Raw genomic sequence first — 10,160 nt, 5'->3', positions numbered from 1 at the left:
GATACTATGAGTGATTGTGAGAGGCCCAATTCTGCTTGTTTCCTGGTGGTACATTAATCTAATGAAAGGCAAACCTCTAGTTGTAAAGGTAGATAAACTAAAAAATAAAACTATTTCCCCTCAGGGGAAATATGTAACATGGAATTTGAAAAGCGTATGTACTCTTGGAAGTCTTTTCATAATTTTAATTTTGTAAACTTGCTTTTCAGTTTACAAGGAAGAAATGTTTTGTGCCTTGAACAATGAGAGCCATTTTTCATAGAAATGCGTGTGTAATAAGTACCCTTTGGATATAGAAGCAATGTATGAAATTGACATAAACGAATTGTAGTGGTAATGTGTAATTCTGGAAATGGCTGTTTGACAGTCCCTAATCTCTGACCTATGAATTTAAACTCATAGAAGATATTTTTCTTTTTCTTGGGTGTTTTCTCCCGTGGAACACTCTAGGAAACCTTAGCAGACAAACTGCAGAAAAATATAAGTAAAATATTTTAACAGACTTAGTGAAGAAATGTTGCTAAAGGGCCATCAAGGAAGGGTCCCACAAGTTGCAGAAATCATGGCAGACAGACACATGATGGAGCTAAGGGGCTGAGTTTATCTACAGGTGGGCAAGAGCCTGTCTCAAAGCAAGGGTGGAGAATTTCACTTTTTGCACAGCTTCTGAGCATTAGTACACTATATTCCCATCTGAAAGCATCTGTGTTTATAGAGACTCAGAGATAGCCTTTATTTTCATCACATCTGGTGAAAACCAAAAGTTCAGAGTATATGAAAAGTATTATAAAAAAAGGAAATGTCCATCCCACAATCAGAGTTTCTCCTAAGACTCATTTTACTAAGAGATATAAGTGAACCATTATAAAATTTGTTTTTTTATTAATCTATCCCTCTTATTGAGCACATAGTAAGTTCAAGATTAGAATGCAATTTCCAGACAAACGAGACAGTTTAGCCACACTTGAATTCCCAGTGTTTAAGAGATGTCTGGAATATACCAAGAGCTCAACAAATATTTGAGCGCTTTGATTAACTGGTCAACACTGAACTTCCTGCTGTGCGGAAAACAAGGGTTAAGTATTATCTATTCCTTTTATTTTTAGGGGCTAGAACTTTTTCAGAGTGGATTATTTTTGAAAACTACTCATAATTTTAATACAGATGCTACAATTTTTAATGTCTTCTTGGCTTACTCATGAATTAGTTTCTCGTTCTGTCAATGTACAGATTGATAGATGCTATCCCTGCGTAATGTGGAAAGGCTAAAAATGAGATTAGTAGTCAGACTGTATTAGCTAAAGATGCTCAAGTAGCCTCTGCATATTTCCAAGCACATTTTCAAGTCTCACTAAATTAAAAGATAAGAATCAATATTAGAAAAGAAATCATACCAATAAAAATTTTCTTTCCTGTCCTTATTCCCTGATGCTGTGTTCGTAGTGGGTAAAGCAATTTCTCTTCTCATGAAAAATCATGAGCTCACCAGAGAAGGCTGAGTAAGGACACTTTGCTATGTAAATGGCCGTTTATGCACAGAAGGTGCACCGTACACCGGAAACACTTCCAGTACAGCCAGAGCCACGTAGTAATACTGGCGCGAAGAGTGCCCAGTTCAGTAAACGCACTTAACATTTGAATGCTAAATATTGTCTGTTACTACTCCAGAGTAGCCTATGTTTAAGTTAAATTTGGAAAAAAATACATATGCTTTGTTGTAGTGGGATTTTTGTCAGTATTCCTGGCAGGTGTCATTGATCATTATGTATTCATAAGGGATGTATTCGCTTTAAACAGTCGATAGAAATGCAACATGAGAGGAAGAGTAAAGGTTCTGACACAGTTAAATGGAGTCTCACCTTACACTCAGCTTGGAGCTGGTTGGCACTAGCAGAGGCTGGGAGATTACAGGGTTCGAAGTGGGAAGAACCATTTTCTTTCAAAATGTGGCCAAATCCATATAAAATTTACCATTTCTAAACATTCTATAATGTGTAGTTCAATGGCATTACATGTATTCATCTTGTGTAGCAATCACCACTATCCATTTCCAGATCCCCTTTCATCTCCCCAAACTGAATTCTTTTACCCATTAAATAGTAACTCACGAATTCTCTACTCCCAGGCAATCACCTTTCTATTTCTGTCTGTATGGATTTGATGATTCTGAGGACCTCAGACAAGTAGAATCATGCAGAGATATATGGGTAAATTTTACTTTTCTGATATAAAGGTGTATTTCGATTTCTAATTTCTTCTTTGCCCTACAAGTTATTTAGCTGAATACTTTTGATTTCCATAATTTGTTGTTGGTTTCATCTTTATGTCAATTTCTAAATGCTTTTTTGGTAGACAAAATGGATGGTAACAGCTAATTCTTTGACATTTCTCAAAATTTTTTTATGTCCTATGACATTATTAAGTTCTCAATGGAGATGATTTAAATTTTTCTTTTCCACTTAGAGATTCCAGAAAGCAGTTTTTTGTCATTCTGGCAGGTAAGGAACTTTTTTTTTTTAAACTTATTGTTTTATTGTAGGTGTAATATCTCGCAGTCTAAACTTCCATGGAGTTCTAATTTCCAACTCCTGACATTTTTGTGCCTAAGATTTTTTCATCTGTTTTTAAAGTGGTTGTGTGGTGGTAAAACCCCAGATTTTGATATCTAGCACTGTTGATTACTTCAGGAGAACTATAGCTTTGGGTCTACCTTGCCAGTCTGCTCCCTCTTTTTTCTGCACTGGTGACCCCTGAGTTTTGTCTAGTTATACTCTTGGAAGCTCAAGTATGGACTTTAAAGAATATCTGTTGGAATATATCTGATAGTTTTTAGTAGGAAAGATGATCAGAGAATCTATTCTACCTTTTTCTAGAAAGAAAAGATCCCCAGCTTCTCCTCCTAAACAGTGTACTGGTCCATTTAATATTTGGCATTGTCAAAAGTACTTATATTGATGCCTTTACCCAAAGTTTCTTGTCATTTACTATTGAAAATGATTATTTATGGCTTCAGTCATTATCTTAGCCTAGAAAAGTTCCATAATATTGGGTTTATGATAAGGCAATCTCTTTTGGTTTATGCTACCTGATTTCATTTTAATTTTCATGATAGCTCTAGGATGTGAAAACTGACATCGTGATTTATTTTTTCAGTTGAGAAAAAAAAGTAGTTGACCCAAAGTGGAAAAACCATAGTGGAATCCCATACATCTGACTTCATATACTGTGTTGTTTTGCTTTCTCAAGTTCTTGGCACTTTTATATTTCAGTTTTGTTCTGCAAACATTTATCAAGTTTCTATGACATTTGAAGTATCAGAAACTTATTTATCATATTTATGCTACCATTTTAGGAGCTGGGGAATAAAGATATATTAGAAGTCGTCGTTACTATCAAAATATAAGAAATAACACAGCGTCAAACTAACTTCGTGAATACTCAGAGGTGGGCATAGATCCTAGAAATAAGACTATAATTCACTGAATATGTTACATTGGCCAAGAGTCACAAGATTTGGAGTGTATTTTATTGAGTTATGTTGTAGTTTCATTTTAAATATTGTTTTTGCTTATAAAGTAAAAAAAAAAACCTGACAGATTCCATGTAACAAATTGTTCAAAATTGTGACTATTTGATTTTTTTTTCTAATACCACATGGATTTTAAATCTATATTGATATCCCCAATATAACTTTGGAGGCGTTCTAAAATAATAAAATACATATCATCACGTGGAGTATAAAATAGATTCATATACTACAATAGTGTTGGAAAACAATGTGTTAACATATCAAGATATGTGAGATTTTGTAAAATTTTTATTTTATTTTTAACTTCTTTGCTGACTACTGTTAAACTCTGATGATAAGATTATCAGACTCTAAGTAAGAGGACTGTTAAGACATCCCGTCCTTGTAAGTAAAATCTAAGTCTGCAAATGACTTTTACAGATAAATATTAGTAAAGAAATTACAGAATTCAGTTCCCCGTAGGACAGTGTTTCTTTAGCTGATGTCCATGGTGGTTAGATAGTGGTGATTGTGTAGATTTAGTAGTCTTCTATCTTGGAGTGTTAGCTAATTATTGGAGAGTTTCTAGAGCTAAGGGTAAGAACTGAAGGTTGAACTTTGGGCAATATGTGGGAGTTAGAAAAGGTAGAGCAAGAGAAGCGTGATAAAAGATTGGTGGGTTGGTGGCTGTGAAACAGGAGGAGAACCAGGGGCTGAGGTCTTGCCAGCCTATGACAGAAAGACTGGTCAAGTGTCGGGAAAGAAGACAAGCCTTGAATAAGAGGGATTCAGCTTGCACTGAGAGAGGAGTAGTGTGGCGTGAAAGAAGACGAAGATAAATTTATTCATAGATGTCAGGAGCAAGGAACACTATTTCTGTTGAAGGAGTGAATGCGTGACATCATGGCCCACAGGCAAACACACTAACGTATGTTCCCATTTCTTGTTTGTTTTCATTATGTCAGTGATTGCCAGAAAATATATGCATGGATGCACATGCATGTGTGTTATTAGTGTCAATATAAAGACAACTTATGACTTGGGCAACCTATAGCAATATGTTTTTCTTTAGCTGTTTGAAAACGGGGAAGTGAAACGTTCCCTCTATTGTGTGAGAGTGCCATAACTGAGTTTACAAAATTAACTGCGCAGGTTGAAGACACATGCTAATGGATGTATAAACTTTTTATGTTTCATAAAAATACGTTTTAGGATATTGTAGGGAAATCTAGAGATTTATAGAAGTTACCAAAATGTTCAATTTCTCAAACATGTGATGCTGGTTCAAATCCAAGAATCTGAACTCTTACTGTTCATACACTATAGCGAGCCAGTACTGGCCCTGTCTGGCCAGTCAGCTGATGGCTCTTATAATTGACTGCCTTATATTGCTCCCTATATTGTTTTATTATTTTTTTCCATTTTCTTTTTGTAGTTCCTGGGTATGGTTGAAATACAGATAATAAAAATGAAATAGGATGGATTTATTGACCCCTGGACTTCCTTTTTGTTTAATGTGCACAGAGCACCATTATAGGTAAGAGGAAAAGATGCCAGGTGGATGTGGAGACAACCAGGCAATGCCTTTTCCTGGTGATCAGGGCCACGGTGTCAGGACAGGTGAGTGAAGAGACAGCACGTGGCACCTTCTTTTAGCTAGTTCATCGGAGTGTCACCCACACTCTAAGCATGTGGGAGAAGTCTAGGTAAGAGTTAGGTCTAAGTAGTCCTCACCGGAGAAGCTACTGAGTTTTAAAAGAGACACGATTGGGAAAGAAGTGCTCCTTGCCAAAGTGGATGTGGACATCTGGGAGTGGCACACTCTTAGCCAAATGGGTTAGACAAACTGAAGAGGAAAGGCAATTTTAATTACCAAATCTGACAAGGATACTAAAAATATAGTGTGAATAAGATCACCATCCCGTGTACGAGTGGATGCACAGTGACATCATGGAGCACGTCAGTGGTAGCGTGATGGTTTGGAGGTGGAATGTGCCCCCACATCTCACCACTCAGAAGCTGAGCTTTCGGAGGGTTGTTGGATCACGAGGGTGCCTTACTCACTGTTGGATTCATCCGCTGGGGAGCTTAGTGGCTGAGGGTGCTGTGGAGAAGTAGGGCCTGCTTGGGAGAGGCAGGTGGGAGTTGGTTCGTGTACCTAATACACTTGAACTCTTTCTTTCTTTCTTTGCTTTGGTTTCCTAACCCACCCTCCCTCCTTGTTCTCTGCTTGTTCTCTTGTTTCCTTCTCATTTGTAAAAGCTCTATTTTCACACTTTTATTCAATTCTTTTCTCCCCCATATCCTTGGCCTCCCTTTGCCCCCCACCCTCATCTCTTACTTAGTCATCCATTATGTATATCATATGTATGTGATGACTACATGCATGTATATATACACGCACTCATATATAAGAGAAACCATACCGTATTTAAGCTTGCATGTCCGACTTATTTCACTTCATACCATGGCTTCACGGTTTACCTATGAATGCTGTATTTATTTATTTATTTTTGGTACCAGGGATTGAACTCGGGTCCTTGCCCTTGCAAGGCAGGCCACCGAACCGCTGAACTAAATCCCCGGCCCTGAATGCTTTAAATTTATCATTCTTTATGCCGCAAGAGTACGCCATTGTATATAAATACCACATTTTCTTTCTTCATTCACCTGTTAATGGACATATACACTGTTTTCAAGATTTAACTGTTATAAACTGTGTTGCTATAAATATGGGTCTCTCTGTAGTATGATGACTTTAACTCTTTCAGGAAGATACCTAGAAAAGAAATGCTTGGGCCAAATGAAACTTAGATTTTTAGGTTTTTGAAGACTTTCCACACTGTTTTCTACAGTGGTTGTGCTAGTTACATCCCCCCAACAATATGGAAATGTCCCTTTGTACTTGCAGCGCATTAGCATTGGCTAGTATTTGATTTCTGGATGATGGCCATTCTTTCTGACGTAAGATGGCATCTCAGTGTTTACATTTGCATTTTTGATTAGAGAGTATGTTGGCCAGCCCAAACAGCGGTACTTTTTCCTTGTACTTTATACATTGAAATAATAGGCTTTTCAAGAAGAAATAGCTGAAAAGGCAGTAAGACATATTCTTAAATATCACCCTTCCCCAACTTTCTTTAATGTAGCACTACAAAGATGTCATGGTACATTTTTCAAAACTGAGAAATTATACATGGTTTAATACCATCAACTGAATTATAGACTTCTTTTAGGCTTTCCTAATTTTTTCTCCCTTAATTGGCTTCTCTTCCTAAATCCAATTCAAAATATCTCATCAGTTACTATTTTTATTTCTTTAGTTAGGTACTGGGAATCAAACTCAGGACCTTGCACTGGCAAGGCAGGTGTGATGCCACTGATTTAAACCCCTGGTCCATTACTGTATCTTATTAGTCTCTTGGTCTCTTCTAATCTCTTACAAGTTCTCAGTATGTCTGACCTCCCTGGCGTTGAGGAGTGCTAGTCAGGTATTTTTTAGAATGTCATTCAGGTTAGATATGTTTCCTCAGGCTAATAGTGAAATTATGAATGCTAGTCTTTTTAGAACTAGTCTTCTTGTTTTCTAAATTTGTGCTAGCTAGTTAGTGGAATTTTCCTCCCACCTTCTTCCTATTCTAATTCTCAGGAATACAAACTTTTAAGTTTCTTTCCCCATGTGACTCATTTTATTTTTCTTTAAAGCCAAAAATCAATGAGAATATCTTTCCTGTGGGTATATTAGAGTTTGATAGTGTCAATGTCAGGAATAAAATGATTCAGTCATTGGCTGTCTGATAAAATCAGATGCCCAATAGCCACCTTATGTTAGCTCTTCAGTGACTTTTGGATAGTTATCATTGTAAGACAGATTATTTAGGGTGAAGATGTTGTTCTACTTGCCTAGAAATGATTTTCCAAACTTTGAAAGTAGTCAAAGAATTTTAAATATGAACTATAAATTTAAAGGTAAAATAATCATTAAACTCAGCTCTCTGTCAGCCTGATAGTCAAGGCACAAATTCTTTCCGGTGAAATAATCTGAATTCAACAGAAATACTGTTTTCCAATGCTCTTGGTGCTTGAATCAGCATCTCCAATGTAAGTGGTATGCAGTGATAAAAGGAGACATAGCAATAAATTTGGATTTTTGAAGGAGGCATAAATTGTGTGCAGATAATAGCTCAGGCATTCAGGACTGAAAGTTTTACTGATGTGATAATCAACTGGCATGACTTAGTTTTACTGTTGTTGTAAATTAATAAATTTAATTGTGTCCTATTCCGCTCTTAAGCCCCCTCCCCTCCGTACGCACAAAAGCTTTGTTTCAATTTTTTCCTTCTGTTTTCACTTTTTCTCTTGTCACTTCCTGCCTCCTCCCTGTTCCCCTTCCCATTTGAACACTTCCTTCCCATTTCCCAACATCCTCTATGTATCTCAGTCCTTATGTAAACATTCAGTTCTCACTCCAGAGAAACAATGTGGTATTGAGACGTGTATCCTGTTTATTTCACCTAAGAACATGGTCTCAAGGTTCATCCCTTTAGCTATAAACGCCTGAAGCTCATCCTTCTTTACGGCAGAATAGTACTCCACTCACATCTTTATCTACTCATCTGTTGATGGGCAATTAGGCCGTTCCCAAGATTTAGCTATTTCAAATTGCTGCTATAAACATGGGTGTGACTATATCTCTGTGGTATGATGCTTTTAATTCTTTCGGGAAAATGAAGAATTGGTATAGTGGGGTCAGATGGAACCTCTAGTTTTAGTTTCTTAAATCTCCACACCGATTTTCACAGCGGGTGCACCAGTCTGTACCCGCCACCAGCAGTGGAAAGGGTTCTTTTTTCCCACAGCCCCCCTAGCATTTGTTATGGTTGATTTCTTGATAGTGGCCATTCTTTCTGTAGTGAGGTGGAATGTCAGCATTGTTTTAATTTGCATCTCTCAAATGACCAGTGATGTTGAACATTTTTTCATATATTTATTTGCATTTTCTACTTCTTTACCTGAGAATTATCTATACATTTTAGGTGCGCATTTTTGCATTGAGTGTTTAGAATTGGGGGGAGGGTGTATGATTTTTTGAGTTCTTTATATAGTCTAGATAATAGTCCTTTATCTGTAGCTGATTAAATTTTTTCCTGATACTGTGGGTTGTCTTTTCACTGTGTTGGTGGTTTCTCTTGCTGTGCAAAAGCTTTCTAATAAGCTGAGGTTTCAGTTGTAGATTCTTTGTAGTACTTACCCTGTGGTCTGGCTTTTACTCATGAAGTCTTTGCCTACTACTATATCCTCAAGCATTCTACCTATTATCTTTTCCAGCAAATTTAATGTTTCTGTGTTGATATTTAGATGTTTGGTCCATTTCAATGTTAGGTTACTGCATTGTGAAAGATATTGGTCTAGTTTCAATCTTCAGCATGTGGAAGTCATTTTTTCCAGCGCCATTTGTTGAAGGGCACTCTTTCTTCCAGGAAGGTGTTTGGCTCCTTTGTCAAAAATAAGGTGATTGAGTATGTCTGGAGCTATTTTTGCATCATCTAGTCTATTTTGTTGATCCTCAGGTCTTTCTTTTGTCAGTACCATGCTGTTTTTTTTTAACCACCATAGCTTTGTAGTATAATTTAAAGTCATGAATTATGATACCCTCTGCATTGCCTTTGTTGCCCAGAATTGCCTTTGCTATTCTAGGTCTCTTCTGTTCCAAATGAATTTTAGGATTGATTGTTTTTTTCTAATTCTGTGAGATATTCTGTTGGGATTTTGATTGGGACTGCATTGAATCTGTATCACAGTTTTGGAAGTATGGCGATTTTCATTATATTGGTTCTTCCTATCCATGAACAAGGGATATTTTTCCATTTTCTGATATCCTCTTTGGTCTCCTTTTTCAGAGCATTGTAGTTTTCAATGTAGAGGTGTTTTACTTCCTTCATTAGATTGATTTCTAGATTTTTTTCCATTTTTTGGGTGCTATTGTGAAAGGGATTATATCTCTAATTTCTCTCTCTGTGAGCCCGTTATTTGTGTACAGGAATTGTATGGACGTTTGAGTGTTGACTTTGTATCCAGCTATGCAACTGAATTTGATTATCAAATCTAAAAAAAGTGTTTTGGTGGAGTTTTGGAGATCTTCTATGTATCATGTTATCCACAAATAAAAATTTAATTTCTTTCTTTCTTATCCTTATTCCTTTTATTTATTTTCTTTTCTAATTGCTCTGGATAATGTTTCCAGAGTTATACTGAACAAGAGTGGTGACAGTGGACATCCTTGTCTTGTTCCTGATTTTAGAGTGAAAGCTCTCCATTTTTGTCTATTTAATATGAAGTTGGCTGCTGGTTTGTCATAGTGGCTTGTATCAGATTGAGATAAAGATAATCTATTCCAATTTTCTGTAGGGTTTTTATAATGAATGGGTGTTGGATTTTGTCCAACTCTTTTTCTGCATATTGAAAGAATCATATAGTTTATTTTCCTTGCTCTACTAACATAATGTATTACATTTATTGATTTTTGTATGTTGAACCATCCTTGCATCCCTGGGATGAACCAAACTTTGTCATGGAATATAACTTTCTTGATGAATTGCTGCATTCTGTTTGGGAGGACTTTTGCGACAGTTGTCTTTCACCATGCAAATGT

The sequence above is a fragment of the Fukomys damarensis genome, unplaced genomic scaffold (genome assembly GCF_012274545.1).
Source record: "Fukomys damarensis isolate Sample0158 unplaced genomic scaffold, DMR_v1.0_HiC HiC_scaffold_10, whole genome shotgun sequence".
NCBI lineage: Eukaryota > Metazoa > Chordata > Mammalia > Rodentia > Bathyergidae > Fukomys > Fukomys damarensis.
This window is presented reverse-complemented; position numbering follows the sequence as displayed.